The sequence below is a fragment of the Drosophila elegans genome, unplaced genomic scaffold (assembly GCF_018152505.1).
Source record: "Drosophila elegans isolate 14027-0461.03 unplaced genomic scaffold, ASM1815250v1 contig_683, whole genome shotgun sequence".
Classification (NCBI taxonomy): Eukaryota; Metazoa; Arthropoda; class Insecta; order Diptera; family Drosophilidae; genus Drosophila; species Drosophila elegans.
In genome coordinates, this window is record NW_024546040.1 from 255093 (window position 1) to 275113 (window position 20021).

A 20021-nucleotide genomic window follows, 5' to 3' on the forward strand; every position below is an offset into this window, starting at 1 on the left:
CCCTTCAATGTCTAGGATGCTCAAGCCATCTCAAGCTCCGGCTTATCAAAACAGAAAGCCGGCCGAGTCCGGTCGATCCGGCCCACATAAGAGGCAGAGGGTCAACCACATCGCGCAAGGCGCAGGCGAAATTAATGAACAATACACTGCAGCAGCTTCAAGCGCGGCCCAGGAAATCAATGACGACGCCATTCATGAATATGATTCGGACGCCATTAATTTTTTAGGGAAAGTCCCTGCTACCTGTCATCAGACGAAGAGTAGCGGGGATAGATATGAAGCTTTTGGTAGACACGGGCGCGGCAAAAAATTTCATCCGTCCATACGAAGGGTTGAAAGGCGTCCGCCCAGTAGAATCGCCATTTACGATACATTCTATCCATGGCGTTACCACCATCACTAAAAAGTGCTTTGTCTCTCTATTTAACTTGAAGGCCACGTTCTTCATATTACCAGATTTGTCTTCCTTCGATGCCATAATTGGCCTTGACCTGTTAAAACAGGCAGGGGCATCGCTGTGTCTAGCTTCCGGCTACCTCAAATGGGGCTCCGAAGCAGAAAAATTGGAATTCCAATCGTGCCCCGACGTCAATTTTACCAACATTGATTTTTCGGACGCACCGCCTCTAGCTAGAGAGGCCTTTATCAAAATGCTTGGCGAACAAAAAAAAGCCTTTGCAAACCCCAACGAGGCCCTACCCTACAACACGTCGGTGGTAGCTACCATCAGGACGGTTAGTGACGAGCCCATTTATGCCAAACTTTACCCATACCCAATGGGGGCAGCGGATTTCGTCAATGGCGAAATCCAAGAGTTGCTAAAAAATGGCATAATACAAAAGTCAAAGTCCCCCTACAATAACCCAATATGGGTAGTAGACAAAAAGGGCACTGACGAAGCGGGCAACCGCAAGATGCGGCTCGTATTAGACTTTCGCAAATTAAACGAGAGGACAATACCTGATCGCTATCCCATGCCGAATATCTCTGTGATACTAGGGAATTTAGGCAAAGCCAAATACTTCACAACGCTTGATTTGAAGTCGGGCTACCATCAGATCAATCTGGCAGAGCGTGACCGTGAAAAAACTTCCTTTTCCGTTAACGGAGGAAAATACGAGTTTCGCCGGCTACCGTTCGGTTTGAAGAATGCGGCCAGCATCTTCCAAAGAACCATCGACGACATACTGCGAGAGCACGTTGGCAAATTTTGCTATGTCTATGTTGATGATGTCATCGTTTTCTCAGAAGACGCAAACGCCCACATTCGGCACGTAAATTGGGTTCTTAAGAGCCTGCACGACGCCAACATGAGGGTGTCAACGCAAAAATCGCGTTTTTTTAAAAAAAGCGTTAGCTTTTTGGGCTTTATCGTCACCAACAATGGTGCCACAACTGACCCAGAAAAAATCAAGGCCATTCAGGAATTCCCCGAACCCAAAAATGTATTCGAGGTGAGATCATTCCTTGGCCTGGCCAGTTATTACCGATGCTTCATCAAAGATTTTGCATCAATAGCTAGGCCCGTCTCTGATATCCTTAAAGGAGAGAATGGAAGTGTCAGCAGGCACAGATCCAGAAATATGCAGGTGCAATTTAGCGAGCAACAACGACTTGCTTTCCGAAAATTGCGTAACATTCTGGCTTCGGAGGATGTCATCCTCAGATATCCTGCATACAAGAAGGCATTCGATCTAACGACGGATGCCTCGGCAACTGGCATAGGCGCAGTACTATCCCAGGAGGGAAGACCCATAACTATGATATCTAGGACCCTAAAGGACCGAGAGGTTAACTACGCTACTAACGAGCGTGAGCTGTTAGCCATAGTTTGGGCGCTAGCCAAATTACGCCATTACTTATATGCAGTAAAAGATATAAATATCTATACTGATCACCAACCATTGACATTCGCAGTGTCGGAGTCCAATCCGAATGCGAAAATCAAACGATGGAAAGCTCGCATCGACGAGTCCGGCGCTAAAATGTTTTATAAGCCCGGCAAAGAGAATCTCGTCGCGGATGCCCTCTCCAGACAGCAACTTAACGTTGTGGAGGCGGAGGAAGCTTACTCGTGTGCGGCCACTATCCACAGCGAAGTGTCGCTAACACACACCATCGAAACCACGGATAAGCCTTTGAATTGCTTTCAGAACCAGATAACTCTGGGAGAAGCTCGCTTTCCGTCTAAACGCAGCTTCGTGCTCTTCGGAAACAAGAGACGGCATGATATTGACTTCACATGCAAGGAATCACTGCTTGAGGAGCTCGCGGACATTATAGTCCCCAAAGGCGTTAACGCCATTCATTGCGATCTGCACACGCTGGCAATGATACAGGACGAATTGGTCCGGCAATTCCCAGCCACCAAGTTCTGGCACTGCAAGAACCGTGTCACAGATATTTTCGCAGTCGCTGAGAGACGAGAAGTCCTCACCACTGAGCATAATAGGGCTCACAGATCCGCACAGGAGAATGTCAAGCAGGTACTTTCGGAATACTATTTCCCAAAAATGGCCAAGTTAGCGAATGAAATTGTCACTAACTGCAAAACCTGCGCTAAAGCAAAATATGACAGGCATCCTAGAAAACACGAACTCGGCGAAACGCCAGTCCCGTCTCATGTGGGAGAAATGCTACACATAGACATTTTCTCCACTGATAAGAAATACTTCCTCACATGCATTGACAAATTTTCCAAATTTGCAATGGTCCAACCAATTCCCTCTAGAACCATAGAGGACCTCAAACCGGCTTTACTACAACTCCTTAACGTTTTTCCTAAAGCCAGAGTCATTTACTGCGACAATGAACCCTCATTGAACTCGCACACCATTCGGACCATGCTAGAGAATCACTTCGGAGTTAGCATCTCAAATGCACCGCCACTCCACAGCGTCTCGAACGGACAAGTGGAGCGATTCCACAGCACTCTAGTGGAGCTTGCCAGATGCCTCAAAATCGACAAAGGCATCAGCGACACTGTAGAGTTGATCTTACTGGCCACGTCTAAGTATAACAAATCTATCCATTCGGTTATCGATAAGAGACCGGCCGACGTGGTAGTCACACAATGTGACCCGCAATGCGATATACAGGATAGGATTAGGCGTGCCCAAGATAAGTTGAGAAGCAGGGAAAATGCATCCCGACAGAACAGAGTGTTCAATGTCGGCGACAAAGTCCTAGTGAAATCCAACAGGAGACTAGGCAACAAGCTTTCACCGTTATGCGAAGAGAAAACTGTGGAAGCGGACATGGGGACCACAGTCCTCATTAAGGGGAGGGTGGTCCACAAGGACAACCTTAAGTAGGCGAAACACAACCACGTTGTCATTCGCCTAATAATTTTTACAATTTTTTTACATTTTTTATCTCTAGCCACTTGGCATAGGTTTTTATTTGATAATTTTTTATTATGCTTAAATTCGTCATGCTTTGGTGGAGGGCTACCCCGCTAGTTTATAAAACACTACAACAAATCCAAAATTACAGGTTCAAGCTCATACCTCTGCTATTCCTTTTTGCCCTGACATCGGCGCACGTCATGGACTACTCGCAAGCCAAATACATTCCCGTCATTGACGGACGGATTTTGGTATGGGAAGAATTCGCATCCTTGAGGCACTCAGCGAATCTCTCGGAGTATAGGCGCGTGGTGGAGGAAACTGGCGGCATGATTAACATGTTTCCCCAGTCGCACATGCAGAAGCTTTTGAGCGTAGATGTCGCTCACCTGCGTGACCTGCTCGAGTCACTGAGCATCCACCACAGAGTAGCCAGGAGTTTAGACTTCTTGGGAGCGGCGTTAAAAGTAGTGGCGGGAACGCCAGACGCGGAGGACTTCGAAAAAATTAAATTCAACGAATTTCAATTAAATAATGCAAACAATAGGCAAATTAGTATCAATAACAAAGTACAGGAACAAATCAATAAAATTTCCGCCATTGTCAATCAACTCTTGAGGTCAGCTAAAGAGTCCCAAGTCGACACGGGACATCTTTTTGAGATGTTATTAACTCGAAATAGAATGATCACAATGGAGTTGCAGAACCTCATACTTGCAATAGCTCTTGCAAAAGTTAGCATAGTTAGCCCTAGCATATTAGATCATGCAGACCTGGAAAGTGTATGGATGGAAGAGCCCACCGGGACTGCCATCAAAGATGTTTTGTCCGTTGCGTCCGTAAAAATTTTACAATCCACTAACATTTTGCATTTTATAATTAAGTTTCCTAAAATTAAATTAGAATGTATTAAAATCACCGTTTTCCCCGTGTCACATCACGACACAATGCTCAGGCTGGAGGACAAGGTAATAGCGGATTGTAATGGAGAAATCCTCACGGTAAAAAATTGCTCCATAACACCGGGAGCCACATTTTGCCAACTGGCGCTAAGAAGGTCATGCGCCCAGGAGCTCCACGCTGGAGGCACAGCACATTGCGGCATCCAACACAGTGATTTACATCCCGTCACCTACGTAGATGAAGGCATCCTAATTGTGAACGATCGTCCGGCTCGCGTAAGGGTGGACAATGGCACTTATGTCCATATACGAGGCACACACCTCATCACTTTCACTGAAAGCGCCACGGTTAACGAAACCCGATATGTCAATCATGACGTAGCCCAGAAAAGGGTACCAGGAGTGGCTAGCTCGCCTATCCTGAACATCACCCTGGAGCACAACACACTTAGCCTTCCGTACCTTCACCGCTTGAGTGAGCGTAACCTGGAACACATTAAGAAGTTCGGGGAAGATATCAACGGCTATCGTTCACACCAGATATTGCTGATCGTAGGAGCGATCTGCTGCGCGTTGATCTGCATCGGCCTCACTTATCAGCGAGTCACCCAGGCCAGGAGATCCACGGCCCAACTAAAGGAGGTGATCGCCAAAATAGGGTCGGCCGAGGGCGGCCTTAATTCTGAGGGGGGAGTAGTTAACTAAGTAAGCCGGGCGACGGCAATGACCGATCGTCCGAAGGCTCGCTCCGGCCAAATTGCTGACACAGCGTCTGGCCGGAAGCTCGTGCATAGCCGGCAAGCACTGCCCATTGGAGTGGCCGCTATGAGTCTCTTTTGTGTAAGTTAACTAAGTAAGCCGGGCGACGGCAATGACCGATCGTCCGAAGGCTCGCTCCGGCCAAATTGCTGACACAGCGTCTGGCCGGAAGCTCGTGCATAGCCGGCAAGCACTGCCCATTGGAGTGGCCGCTATGAGTCTCTTTTGTGTAGCTTTAAGTTTTAGTTTAGATTTGACTTCATGCAAATAAAGAGCTGCTGCTCATGCAATATAACTCCGACAACCGTCGTTAAATCTTTATCATTTGAAAACTGTCTGAGTCTCTAGGCCAGTAGTTAAAGAAGGGCAGTCACCCTTCCTCCATAATCATCGTAACTCATCCTGAGGGATTATTCGGCCAGCCGGCCTACAAAGATAGCGGCAAGTCTTACTCCCCGCCCTCCGTGGATCATCTGCAACTGCGAGGGACCACCTAAGGGAACTTCAATTGCCGACGGCAATTCACCGTTGGAAAGCCATCTATATTAATTGTACTCCGTGGATCATCTGCAACTGCGAGGGACCACCTGAAGGAGCATCTATTGACGACGACAGCACACCGTTGCGATACGAAAAGATTAATTTATACATACACGCGAAATTGAAAGACAAAGATTTGATATCAATATGCGCAGTTTTGTGAATTAACTACGACATAGAAAATTTGCAGCTGCACATTTTTCGCAATCTGCAGTTTGGCAAACTTCTCGTATTCAACGAAGTGGACGATTCTGAGAACGTGGAAACCGACGAAGAGAAGGAAAATGACGAAGACAGCCAAAATGATGATGAAATTAGAAGTGTAATTTCAACAGGAGTAGAAATATCTTCTACATGCGAAAGGATGAGAAAGTCGAATTCACAACGAATCAAGGAAGTTGATATGCCGCGTTTTGCTCTAAGTTTTCGTGATGATGGGAGGGATGAAATTCCAGTTGAGGTACGCAAGATCAAGCCTTACTTATGGGTTGGAATGCGCTTCAAAAGCTTATCTTCGCCAAGAAGTCACTTAAAGGTGTCGCTAAGATGTTTATATTGAGCGAAAAGGGATTAAATTCGTGGAATGCATTAAAGGAGTCTTTGCTAACTGAGTTCAGGTCGAGAGTAAGCAGCAAACAAATACATACGCAACTCGGAGAGAGCGAACGACGTGCAAACGAAAATGTGCAAGAATACTTTTATCGCATGAAAGATATTGCATCCCGAGGAAATGTTGAGGAAGAAGCTCTTATTCAATATGAGATCGCCGGTATCGACGAACTTTCTTTAAATAAATCAATTCTGTACGGTGCTAAAAACTTGAACGAATTCAAGTACAAATTAAAGGACTACCAAACAATAAGTGCAAAATCGAAAGTTCTGGAAGGACAAAAACGCTTTTGCAGCAAAGTGGTTCAAAATGTGGCAAAAAGGAAGTCGTTTGCTACAATTGTGGTGAAAAGGGAATTAAAAAATGTTTTTCAAAATGAAAAACCCAAAAAAGGGTAAACATTATTTAATACGGCGTTGTGTGTGAGAGAGTGCATAAAAATGTGTGTAATACAACTACTCGCCGCGGTGGGGATGCTGCCTTTCGCAGCTTGCGGGCCCAAAAAAAGTTGTAATAAAATAATAAAACAGTGAACCTGCCGCGGCGATATGTCCACGCACCTCTCAGTGTGGCGTATTCGCGGGCACAAAAAAAAATTGTGTATAAAACACAAGAAGCAATAACCCGCTGCGGCGTTAAGTCCTCTCAAGTCGGTAGCTTAATCGCGAGCGAAAAAATTGCATTATTAAAAGAAAAGAAAAAGCTTTGGCAACAAAAAAATATAATACAAATAATTATTTTAGTCTGAAATAGAAGATAGCACTGGAAAATAATTGGGAACATTTTTTTTTTTTCCAATCCTTTTCTATTGTTGTTTTTGGTTTCAAACTAGGAAAAAAAGGTGATAATAAAATCAAAATAATAAAATAAAAAAGTTGTTTGTGGCAATCTGCTGGAAAGGCTCACGAATGTAGAATGCATTCAAAAAGGGCTGCACAGTGGATTGTGTGGCAACCGTACCTTAGTAGGCGAAACGCCAGAACGGACAAATACGGACCACCGCGCCCAGTACCCAAAACCGCACCAAGAAAAACTCACTCAAGTATTAACGCACAACGCCCCAAGAAGAAAAAATCTTACAAAACTATACGAATTTTTCACCAATCAAAAACAAAATACTAAAAAAAAATTGAATCTCAGAACTCTGTAAGAGCACCACAAGACTACAAGAAAACGGCCAAAAAACACACACAAATCAAAAAAAAACCAAAGAATCTTTGCGAAGCGAAAAGGAAACCAACGGGTGAGTGAAACGTTTAAATAAAACAATTTCCCCTGAATAAAAAAATATAAAAAATAGTAAGGAGACAAACTGTTACCCGGTAGGCCCATTTACATTTACATTTTTTCACTCTATCCTTTTAAAAATAAAATACACGGCCTGACCAAAGGAAAATTTTTTTTTATTTAGCAAAGATCAGAAAATAATAAATGGAGTAAATGAAAGAAGTATTGAAACGCATTGATGCCTCCATGGCAATCTTGACTGCCCAAATGGGAGAGATGAAGAACGAGGCTAAGAAAGTAGGGAATAGAATAGATACTCTCGAATCCGATTTCGAGAAACGTAACCCGGTGGTGGAAATACCGCTACCACTAACGCACCCACGCACTGAATACGAACTTAAGGAATCATAAGTCATACCGGATTGTGTAAAGGAATTGGTAACATTTGAAGGAGACCCCGAAAATACGTCTCTTGGCTGAATAGGGCCCAGTCTATTGTGGATGACTACGAAGTCATTAGGGAAAGGCCCAACACTAATTACCAAAGTTATCAGAATTACCGACCAGCAAATTAACAAAGAGTACCCCCAACCCATCAATTCAGCCATAGGGTGCAAACTGACCCCGCGTGCAAATATGCCCAAGGTGGAGACAGCCACGGATCACCCAGGTTTCAGGGGGCCAGATCGGCAATTAAGCACGAGCCTAACCAATCAGGCCAAACCTATAGGGGCAGGGAGAGGCAGGTGGCATCAAACAAAGCCCAAGTGCCAACTCCAATTTAAACCCATTCCGTAAAGCCCAAAGGCTTTACCACATTGCATCGGCACCACCAACGTACCTCGCCCCGACCGAATATCACCAGGAATCACAAGATGACCGCTATTACAATCGTAAAAATAATACAGGCAAATTTGGCAAATTTGCAAAAGTTCCCGTTAAACTCGATGAGCAGGCTTTAAAATCCTTTAATGATTTAAAAACCTTTTCACCTAACCACAGACGCATCAAACTATGCCATTGGGGCAGTCCTTTCTCAGGTAGACTCTAACAAAGATCGGCCAATCGCTTTTAACTCCCGATCATCAAGTAAATCAGAAGAGAATTACGCCACAAACGAAAAAGAAATGTTGGCGATAGTATGGACCTTAGACAACCTTCGATCGTATTTGTATGGTGCTGGATCTATTAAGATTTACACAGATTAACAACCATTAACATTTGCTCTGGGCAATAGGAGTTTTAACGCCAAATTAAAACGTTGGAAGTCCCGTATTGAAGAATAGAATTGCGAACTAATTTACAAACCATGGAAATCCAATATAGTAGCCGATGCCCTTTCACGCGTCACGAAGTACGTAAATCACTTGGGTAATGGCACCGCCTCCGAGACAGATTTAATTGCAACGATTGATAGCGCTCTAGAAGACGCTTCCCGTTTAATTCCTCATGTTGAAACCATAATTTATACTTATCGAAATCAATTAATTTTTTTCCAGATGTGTCCGATTACTCATGCGAGCACCCGAACCCCGGATATGTGCGCCACATAGTCCCTATTAAAGACCACAACCCATCAGACTTGTAAGATTCCCTTAATAAATATTCAAGGCCCTCAGTAATCAATGGAATTACAATTTTGGACACTTACCTGCAACTTCTTCAAACTTGCTGTTACCAAAATTTCAAGCTATAAAAGATGTAACGGAAGAAGAAGAAATTTGTTAGATCATAGAAAAGGAGCACCATAGAGCCCATAGAAGTTCGAGGGAAGTCCGTATTCAAATCCTGGAGAAATATTATTTTCCCAAGATGTCTAGTATCATTAGAACACAAATTTCTACTTGCACTACTTGTAAATTACACAAGTACGATAGACACCCAAATAAACCAGCACTCCAAACTACGCCTATTCCCAATTACCCGTGTGAAATTCTTCACATAGACGTTTTTACACTGGAGAAAAAAATGTATTTAAGCTGCATTGATAAATTTTCTAAATTCGCCAAACTTTTCCAACTGCAATCAAAGTCCGCAATCCATCTTCGTAAAACCCTTCTGGATGCACTACACTATTTCACGGCACCTAGAATGATAGTATCCAATAATGAAAGAGGCCTTTTATGCCCAACTGTTCCGAATTACCTGCGAACGCTAGGAATTGAACTTTATCACACCCCAACTCAAAAAAGTGAAGTAAACGGTCAGGTAAAGAGATTTCACTTCACTTTTATGGAAATTTATCGTTGCTTGAAAGACGATCATCCCAATTTTAAGAATACGGAACTTATTCCGATCGTAGTGGACAGGTACAACAACACTGTCCACTCGGTAACAAATAAAAAACATTTTTTTCAAACGCACTTCCAGGATAAATTACCAGGGATTATCCGACTTTAAACAACAAACCCTTGAGGATATTCGAGGCCTCATCGAACATAAGCAAAGTTTAACCAACAACGCAAATAAAAAAAGGACCGACCCGGTTTCCTACGAAGTGGGTGACACAGCATACGTCGCCAATAAACAAATAAAAACTAAAGAAAAAAGCGGTTCAAGGCAGAAGAGGTTCAAGGCGATTGAAGGGTAACCGACAAGGTCGGTGGACAATAAAAACACAGATTTTTCATGCTCACTAATAGCACCCCCGCCGTTAGCAATGGGCTGGTAATAGAATATCCCTGAAATTTTCCAACTATTAAATGTCACTTCGATAATAAAGGGGAAATGTGTATTAAACGTTTCACAATCTCAAAAATAATTACAAAATAACAACACCAAAATTCCATAAAATGTTAAAATAAAAAAAATATATAAAAAGGAAAAAAATGTAATCTAGACATTTTAAAATAAAACTAAAACTCAAACAAATTTAGACATATAAAAATAAAGGAAACAAAATTAAAACACAATCAAATCTAGTCATATAAAAGCAAAAGAAACACAATAAAAACACAAAACCAATCTAGACATATAAAAAAACACAGGAACATTTTTTACAACACTAACAGACTTAACACAAAATTCACAATAAAAACAAACTTAAACACAAAAAAACAAACACCCTAAAAACAAAAAAAAAAAAACACACAAAAAAACAACCTAACAGAAAAACACACTAAACTAAAACACTAACAAACAAATATATGTGGGAGTGAGATTGCATTATTCCCGAATCCCTCTTATAAAACCCCAGCATTCGTATGACATGACGCCCTAGACAACGAGAGAAGCAGCTAAAACTAAAAAGACGAGTAGATGGTCAAAAGACGCATTCCAAAGGAAGGCGAGCCGAAGGAAAAGAAAACGACGATCACTACAACGAGATGTGACAACGAGGAGACGAGCAGAGCAACATATCGAGAGGACGAGCGTCAGTTACTGACGGGATCGAGTTGATTAAAGACGTGCTCAAGCGAACGACGTGTGACGACGAGACGACGGTTAAATCAAACACAAAAATTCAGAATTCTTACTATGTTAATAAATATTAATAATCAAACTTTTAAGTAATAACCTACTTAATAAATAAAAACCCCACATTTGGGAGCTCGCCGGGAAGTATCCGATGAAAGCTGAAGGTGAAATTGAAAAGTAAGTAAAGACGACTGTGAAAATAACATTTTTTTCTAAACCCTGGCTTGCCTAAACGATTTGATTTCCAATACGCTGAAAAGTGCATCGAAAAAAAGCGTTTGTGCACTTCACAAATTCATATTCGAAGGAGAAGGGGACAGAAACAATCGCAAACGTTTACGTGAATTTGCTGGCTTTCAGTATGAAGAAAATGACGCAATTTATAAATCCAAATGTGTATACATACACGCGAAATTGAAAGACAAAGATTTGATATCAATATGCGCAGTTTTGTGAATTAACTACGACATAGAAAATTTGCAGCTGCACATTTTTCGCAATCTGCAGTTTGGCAAACTTCTCGTATTCAACGAAGTGGACGATTCTGAGAACGTGGAAACCGACGAAGAGAAGGAAAATGACGAAGACAGCCAAAATGATGATGAAATTAGAAGTGTAATTTCAACAGGAGTAGAAATATCTTCTACATGCGAAAGGATGAGAAAGTCGAATTCACAACGAATCAAGGAAGTTGATATGCCGCGTTTTGCTCTAAGTTTTCGTGATGATGGGAGTGATGAAATTCCAGTTGAGGTACGCAAGATCAAGCCTTACTTATGGGTTGGAATGCGCTTCAAAAGCTTATCTTCGCCAAGAAGTCACTTAAAGGTGTCGCTAAGATGTTTATATTGAGCGAAAAGGGATTAAATTCGTGGAATGCATTAAAGGAGTCTTTGCTAACTGAGTTCAGGTCGAGAGTAAGCAGCAAACAAATACATACGCAACTCGGAGAGAGCGAACGACGTGCAAACGAAAATGTGCAAGAATACTTTTATCGCATGAAAGATATTGCATCCCGAGGAAATTTTGAGGAAGAAGCTCTTATTCAATATGAGATCGCCGGTATCGACGAACTTTCTTTAAATAAATCAATTCTGTACGGTGCTAAAAACTTGAACGAATTCAAGTACAAATTAAAGGACTACCAAACAATAAGTGCAAAATCGAAAGTTCTGGAAGGACAAAAACGCTTTTGCAGCAAAGTGGTTCAAAATGTGGCAAAAAGGAAGTCGTTTGCTACAATTGTGGTGAAAAGGGAATTAAAAAATGTTTTTCAAAATGAAAAACCCAAAAAAGGGTAAACATTATTTAATACGGCGTTGTGTGTGAGAGAGTGCATAAAAATGTGTGTAATACAACTACTCGCCGCGGTGGGGATGCTGCCTTTCGCAGCTTGCGGGCCCAAAAAAAAGTTGTAATAAAATAATAAAACAGTGAACCTGCCGCGGCGATATGTCCACGCACCTCTCAGTGTGGCGTATTCGCGGGCACAAAAAAAAATTGTGTATAAAACACAAGAAGCAATAACCCGCTGCGGCGTTAAGTCCTCTCAAGTCGGTAGCTTAATCGCGAGCGAAAAAATTGCATTATTAAAAGAAAAGAAAAAGCTTTGGCAACAAAAAAATATAATACAAATAATTATTTTAGTCTGAAATAGAAGATAGCACTGGAAAATAATTGGGAACATTTTTTTTCCAATCCTTTTCTATTGTTGTTTTTGGTTTCAAACTAGGAAAAAAAGGTGATAATAAAATCAAAATAATAAAATAAAAAAGTTGTTTGTGGCAATCTGCTGGAAAGGCTCACGAATGTAGAATGCATTCAAAAAGGGCTGCACAGTGGATTGTGTGGCAACCGTACCTTAGTAGGCGAAACGCCAGAACGGACAAATACGGACCACCGCGCCCAGTACCCAAAACCGCACCAAGAAAAACTCACTCAAGTATTAACGCACAACGCCCCAAGAAGAAAAAATCTTACAAAACTATACGAATTTTTCACCAATCAAAAACAAAATACTAATAAAAAATTGAATCTCAGAACTCTGTAAGAGCACCACAAGACTACAAGAAAACGGCCAAAAAACACACACAAATCAAAAAAAACCCAAAGAATCTTTGCGAAGCGAAAAGGAAACCAACGGGTGAGTGAAACGTTTAAATAAAACAATTTCCCCTGAATAAAAAAATATAAAAAATAGTAAGGAGACAAACTGTTACCCGGTAGGCCCATTTACATTTACATTTTTTCACTCTATCCTTTTAAAAATAAAATACACGGCCTGACCAAAGGAAAATTTTTTTTATTTAGCAAAGATCAGAAAATAATAAATGGAGTAAATGAAAGAAGTATTGAATCGCCTTGATGCCTCCATGGCAATCTTGACTGCCCAAATGGCAGAGATGAAGAACGAGGCTAAGAAAGTAGGGAATAGAATAGATACTCTCGAATCCGATTTCGAGAAACGTAACCCGGTGGTGGAAATACCGCTACCACTAACGCACCCACGCACTGAATACGAACTTAAGGAATCATAAGTCATACCGGATTGTGTAAAGGAATTGGTAACATTTGAAGGAGACCCCGAAAATACGTCTCTTGGCTGAATAGGGCCCAGTCTATTGTGGATGACTACGAAGTCATTAGGGAAAGGCCCAACACTAATTACCAAAGTTATCAGAATTACCGACCAGCAAATTAACAAAGAGTACCCCCAACCCATCAATTCAGCCATAGGGTGCAAACTGACCCCGCGTGCAAATATGCCCAAGGTGGAGACAGCCACGGATCACCCAGGTTTCAGGGGGGCCAGATCGGCAATTAAGCACGAGCCTAACCAATCAGGCCAAACCTATAGGGGCAGGGAGAGGCAGGTGGCATCAAACAAAGCCCAAGTGCCAACTCCAATTTAAACCCATTCCGTAAGGCCCAAAGGCTTTACCACATTGCATCGGCACCACCAACGTACCTCGCCCCGACCGAATATCACCAGGAATCACAAGATGACCGCTATTACAATCGTAAAAATAATACAGGCAAATTTGGCAAATTTGCAAAAGTTCCCGTTAAACTCGATGAGCAGGCTTTAAAATCCTTTAATGATTTAAAAACCTTTTCACCTAACCACAGACGCATCAAACTATGCCATTGGGGCAGTCCTTTCTCAGGTAGACTCTAACAAAGATCGGCCAATCGCTTTTAACTCCCGATCATCAAGTAAATCAGAAGAGAATTACGCCACAAACGAAAAAGAAATGTTGGCGATAGTATGGACCTTAGACAACCTTCGATCGTATTTGTATGGTGCTGGATCTATTAAGATTTACACAGATTAACAACCATTAACATTTGCTCTGGGCAATAGGAGTTTTAACGCCAAATTAAAACGTTGGAAGTCCCGTATTGAAGAATAGAATTGCGAACTAATTTACAAACCATGGAAATCCAATATAGTAGCCGATGCCCTTTCACGCGTCACGAAGTACGTAAATCACTTGGGTAATGGCACCGCCTCCGAGACAGATTTAATTGCAACGATTGATAGCGCTCTAGAAGACGCTTCCCGTTTAATTCCTCATGTTGAAACCATAATTTATACTTATCGAAATCAATTAATTTTTTTTCCAGATGTGTCCGATTACTCATGCGAGCACCCGAACCCCGGATATGTGCGCCACATAGTCCCTATTAAAGACCACAACCCATCAGACTTGTAAGATTCCCTTAATAAATATTCAAGGCCCTCAGTAATCAATGGAATTACAATTTTGGACACTTACCTGCAACTTCTTCAAACTTGCTGTTACCAAAATTTCAAGCTATACAAGATTCGTATAACACAACGCTTAGTAAAAGATGTAACGGAAGAAGAAGAAATTTGTTAGATCATAGAAAAGGAGCACCATAGAGCCCATAGAAGTTCGAGGGAAGTCCGTATTCAAATCCTGGAGAAATATTATTTTCCCAAGATGTCTAGTATCATTAGAACACAAATTTCTACTTGCACTACTTGTAAATTACACAAGTACGATAGACACCCAAATAAACCAGCACTCCAACCTACGCCTATTCCCAATTACCCGTGTGAAATTCTTCACATAGACGTTTTTACACTGGAGAAAAAAATGTATTTTAGCTGCATTGATAAATTTTCTAAATTCGCCAAACTTTTCCAAATGCAATCAAAGTCCGCAATCCATCTTCGTAAAACCCTTCTGGATGCACTACACTATTTCACGGCACCTAGAATGATAGTATCCAATAATGAAAGAGGCCTTTTATGCCCAACTGTTCCGAATTACCTGCGAACGCTAGGAATTGAACTTTATCACACCCCAACTCAAAAAAGTGAAGTAAACGGTCAGGTAAAGAGATTTCACTTCACTTTTATGGAAATTTATCGTTGCTTGAAAGACGATCATCCCAATTTTAAGAATACGGAACTTATTCCGATCGTAGTGGACAGGTACAACAACACTGTCCACTCGGTAACAAATAAAAAACATTTTTTTCAACCGCACTTCCAGGATAAATTACCAGGGATTATCCGACTTTAAACAACAAACCCTTGAGGATATTCGAGGCCTCATCGAACACAAACAAAGTCTAACCAACAACGCTCGTAATAAAAAATGGGCCGACCTGGCTTCCTACGAAGAGGGTGACACAGTATATGTCGCCAATAAACAAATAAAAACTAAGGAAAAAAAGCGGTTCAAGGCAGAAGAGGTTCAAGACGATAGAAGGGTAACCGACAAGGTCGGGAAAAATCTTCCATAAGTCCCACTTGAGAAGTTAATTTATGGACAATAAAAACACTCATTTTTCACGCTCACTAATAGCACCCCCGCCGTTAGCAATGGGCTGGTAATAGAATATCCCTGAAATTTTCCAACTATTAAATGTCACTTCGATAATAAAGGGGAAATGTGTATTAAACGTTTCACAATCTCAAAAATAATTACAAAATAACAACACCAAAATTCCATAAAATGTTAAAATAAAAAAAATATATAAAAAGGAAAAAAATGTAATCTAGACATATTAAAATAAAACTAAAACTCAAACAAATTTAGACATATAAAAATAAAGGAAACAAAATTAAAACACAATCAAATCTAGTCATATAAAAGCAAAAGAAACACAATAAAAACACAAAACCCATCTAGACATATAAAAAAACACAGGAACATTTTTTACAACACTAACAGACTTAACACAAAATTCACAATAAAAACAAACTTAAACACAAAAAAATAAACAAACCTAAAAACAAAAAAAAAAACACAAAAATCAACCTAACAGAAAAACACACTAAACTAAAATACTAACAAACAAATATATGTGGGAGTGAGATTGCATTATTCCCCGAATCCCTCTGATAAAACCCCAGCATTCGTATGACATGACGCCCTAGACAACGAGAGAAGCAGCTAAAACTTAGAAGACGAGTAGATGGTCAAAAGACGCATTTTAAAGGAAGACGAGCCGATGGAAAAGAAGACGACGAATTACAACGAGATGTGACAACGAGGAGACGGGCAGAGCAACATATCGAGAGGACGAGCGTCAGTTGCTGACGGGATCGAGTTGATTAAAGACGTGCTCAAGCGAACGATGTGTGACGACGAGACGACGGTTAAATCAAACACAAAATTAAGAATTCTTACTATGTTAATTAATATTAATAATTAAACTTTTAAATAATAACCTACTTAATAAATAAAAACCCCACATTTTGGAGCTCGCGGGGAAGTATTCGAGGAAAGCTGAAGGTGAACGTGAAAAGTAAAGACGTCTGTGAAAATAACATTTTTTTCTAAACTATGGCTTGCCTAAACGATTTGATTTCCAATACGCTGAAAAGTGCATCGAAAAAAAGCGTTTGTGCACTTCACAAATTCATATTCGAAGGAGAAGGGGACAGAAACAATCGCAAACGTTTACGTGAATTTGCTGGCTTTCAGTATGAAGAAAATGACGCAATTTATAAATCCAAATGTGTATACATACACGCGAAATTGAAAGACAAAGATTTGATATCAATATGCGCAGTTTTGTGAATTAACTACGACATAGAAAATTTGCAGCTGCACATTTTTCGCAATCTGCAGTTTGGCAAACTTCTCGTATTCAACGAAGTGGACGATTCTGAGAACGTGGAAACCGACGAAGAGAAGGAAAATTACGAAGACAGCCAAAATGATGATGAAATTAGAAGTGTAATTTCAACAGGAGTAGAAATATCTTCTACATGCGAAAGGATGAGAAAGTCGAATTCACAACGAATCAAGGAAGTTGATATGCCGCGTTTTGCTCTAAGTTTTCGTGATGATGGGAGTGATGAAATTCCAGTTGAGGTACGCAAGATCAAGCCTTACTTATGGGTTGGAATGCGCTTCAAAAAGCTTATCTTCGCCAAGAAGTCACTTAAAGGTGTCGCTAAGATGTTTATATTGAGCGAAAAGGGATTAAATTCGTGGAATGCATTAAAGCAGTCTTTGCTAACTGAGTTCAGGTCGAGAGTAAGCAGCAAACAAATACATACGCAACTCGGAGAGAGCGAACGACGTGCAAACGAAAATGTGCAAGAATACTTTTATCGCATGAAAGATATTGCATCCCGAGGAAATGTTGAGGAAGAAGCTCTTATTCAATATGAGATCGCCGGTATCGACGAACTTTCTTTAAATAAATCAATTCTGTACGGTGCTAAAAACTTGAACGAATTCAAGCACAAATTAAAGGACTACCAAACAATAAGTGCAAAATCGAAAGTTCTGGAAGGACAAAAACGCTTTTGCAGCAAAGTGGTTCAAAATGTGGCAAAAAGGAAGTCGTTTGCTACAATTGTGGTGAAAAGGGACATATTTTTGGTGGCAGCAGCAACAAAGAAAAAGGAAGAAAGTGTTTCAAGTGCACCAAATTTGGACACATTTCCAAGAATTGTCCACAAAGTGAAAAGGCAGTCGAAGAAAGCAAGCCCAACGCGCGAGTTTTAAGTGAGCACAGTGGCATGACGAGCAAAGCAGTTTCAATTCAAAATCAGAATTGCGTGGCGCTGTTTGATACGGGCAGCAAGTTCAACATTTTGCGCGAAGACTTATACAAGCAGTTAGCTTTGCCAAGGTTGAAAGCGTGCAGTGTATATCTAATTGGATTTGGAAAAGATCGCAATGCCAATAAGATCAGGTCGATTGGACAGTGTAAGCAAGCAGTATCGATTGACAACAGTGTTTATGACTTGAACTTCTTCATAGTTCCGTGTGACTGTATGGACACTTGTTTGATAATAGGGGAAGAACTATGCTTGCAAGAAGAAGTTTCGTTCAGTCCAAGTGGTTTGCGTGTGCGAAAGTTGAACAATCTTGAGGAAGATGAATTGGAATCCAATTTAATGCAAATCGAAGCAGTGCTTGACAACGAAGAACTCGATAATAATCAATCAGCCAGTGAGTATGCAAAGAAAGAGGTGCGTGAACTAATAACGAAGTACATTCCTAAACCATCGAAGTCAACAAACATTGAAATGAAAATCATTTTAAAGGACGAAACACCAATTTTTTCGCGACCGCGTAGATTTGCATTCGCTGAAACGAAAGTAATTGACGATCAGATCGAGCAGTGGCTCTCAAACGGCGAAATCGAAGAATCCGACTCTGAATTTACAAGCCCGGCAGTGTTTGCTAAGAAAAACGACGGTTCCCAACGATTTCAAGCGTATCAACAAGGTAATAATAAAATACCATTTTCCGTTCCCCCTGATTGACGACCAGCTTGATCGCTTACAAGAAGATATGATGTTCAGCACGATTGACTTGAGGAATGGCTTTTTTCATGAGCCAGTAGCCGATTCCAGCAAGAAGTACACCTCATTCGTGACCCAAAGTGGGCAGTACCAGTTCCTTAAGGTGCCTTTTGGTTTGTCAAACTCACCTGGAGTGTTTCAGAGACACATTAATGCGATTTTCCGAACGCTGACTCGCAGAGGAATCGCTCTCCCTTACGTTGACGTTATCATTCTACCAGCAAAGGGCGAAAAGGAGGCTGTATCGAACCTCAAAGAAGTTATATGAACTTGCAGCAACTATGGGCTAGAACTCAACCTAAAGAAATGTCATTTAATAATAGCGATCATCGAAGTTATAACAAAGTTTAGAGTGTATCTCCTTGGCATTTCATTTAAGATAATCACAGATTGTAATGCATTCGCGAAGACGCTAGACAAGCAAAGCCTGTGCACTAGGGTTGCACACTGGGTACTTTTGCTCCAAGAGTACGACTACAAAGTTGAACACCGTTCAGGTTGATGCCCTTTTTAGGTACCCAATAATGACGATCGTTGAAGACTCCATTGCCCTTGGTTTCAAGCAAGCGCAAGAAATAGATGAACACCTGAAAGCGATTATTAAAATCCTAGAAGACTCCCACTCACCATATGAAGACTATTTTCTGAAGGCCGGTGTCCTGTACAAACTTTTCAAGGACTTAGTACTAATTGTAGTTTCGAAGGACACGCAGAAGCAGATCATTGGTAGAGCACATGACCGAGGTCACTTTGCTATTAAAAAAACGAAGGCGAAAACATTGACAAAAAAATACAGAAGTACATCGACTGCTGCATTCCGTGCATTTTGACCAACCGCAAGCGTGGCAAACAGGAGGGCTGGTTGCATCCGTTGCACAAAGAGGATTTCCCGCTGCATACCTATCACATTGATTTCTTAGGTCTACTAGACTCCACAAGCAAAAATTACAAGCACATTCTCGCCGTAATCGACTCCTTTACGAAATTCTGTTGGCTTTACCCTACCGTCAACTACTGCCAGCGAAGTCATAGCCACACTACGAGGCCAAAGTTATATATTTGGTAACCCAGCTTGCATTATATCGGACCGAGGCTCAGCTTTTATCGCGCAAGACTATCTTCAGTATTGCGAAGAGGAAGGCATTAAAATGGTGAAATCAACGACAGGCCTACCACGTGTTAACGGACAAGTGGAAAGACTGAATGCCATCATTATTTCAGTTCTATCCAAACTGAGTGTGGATGATCCCACAAAGTGGTACAGACACGTCGATCGAGTTCAACAAGCCATTAACTCCAGTTTTTCGAGAAGCATCGACGCCACTCCTTTTGAGGTTCTAATCGGAGTCAAAATGAGAAACAAAGATGAACGGAAGCTTCATGAAATTTTCAACAACGAGTCCATAGCATTG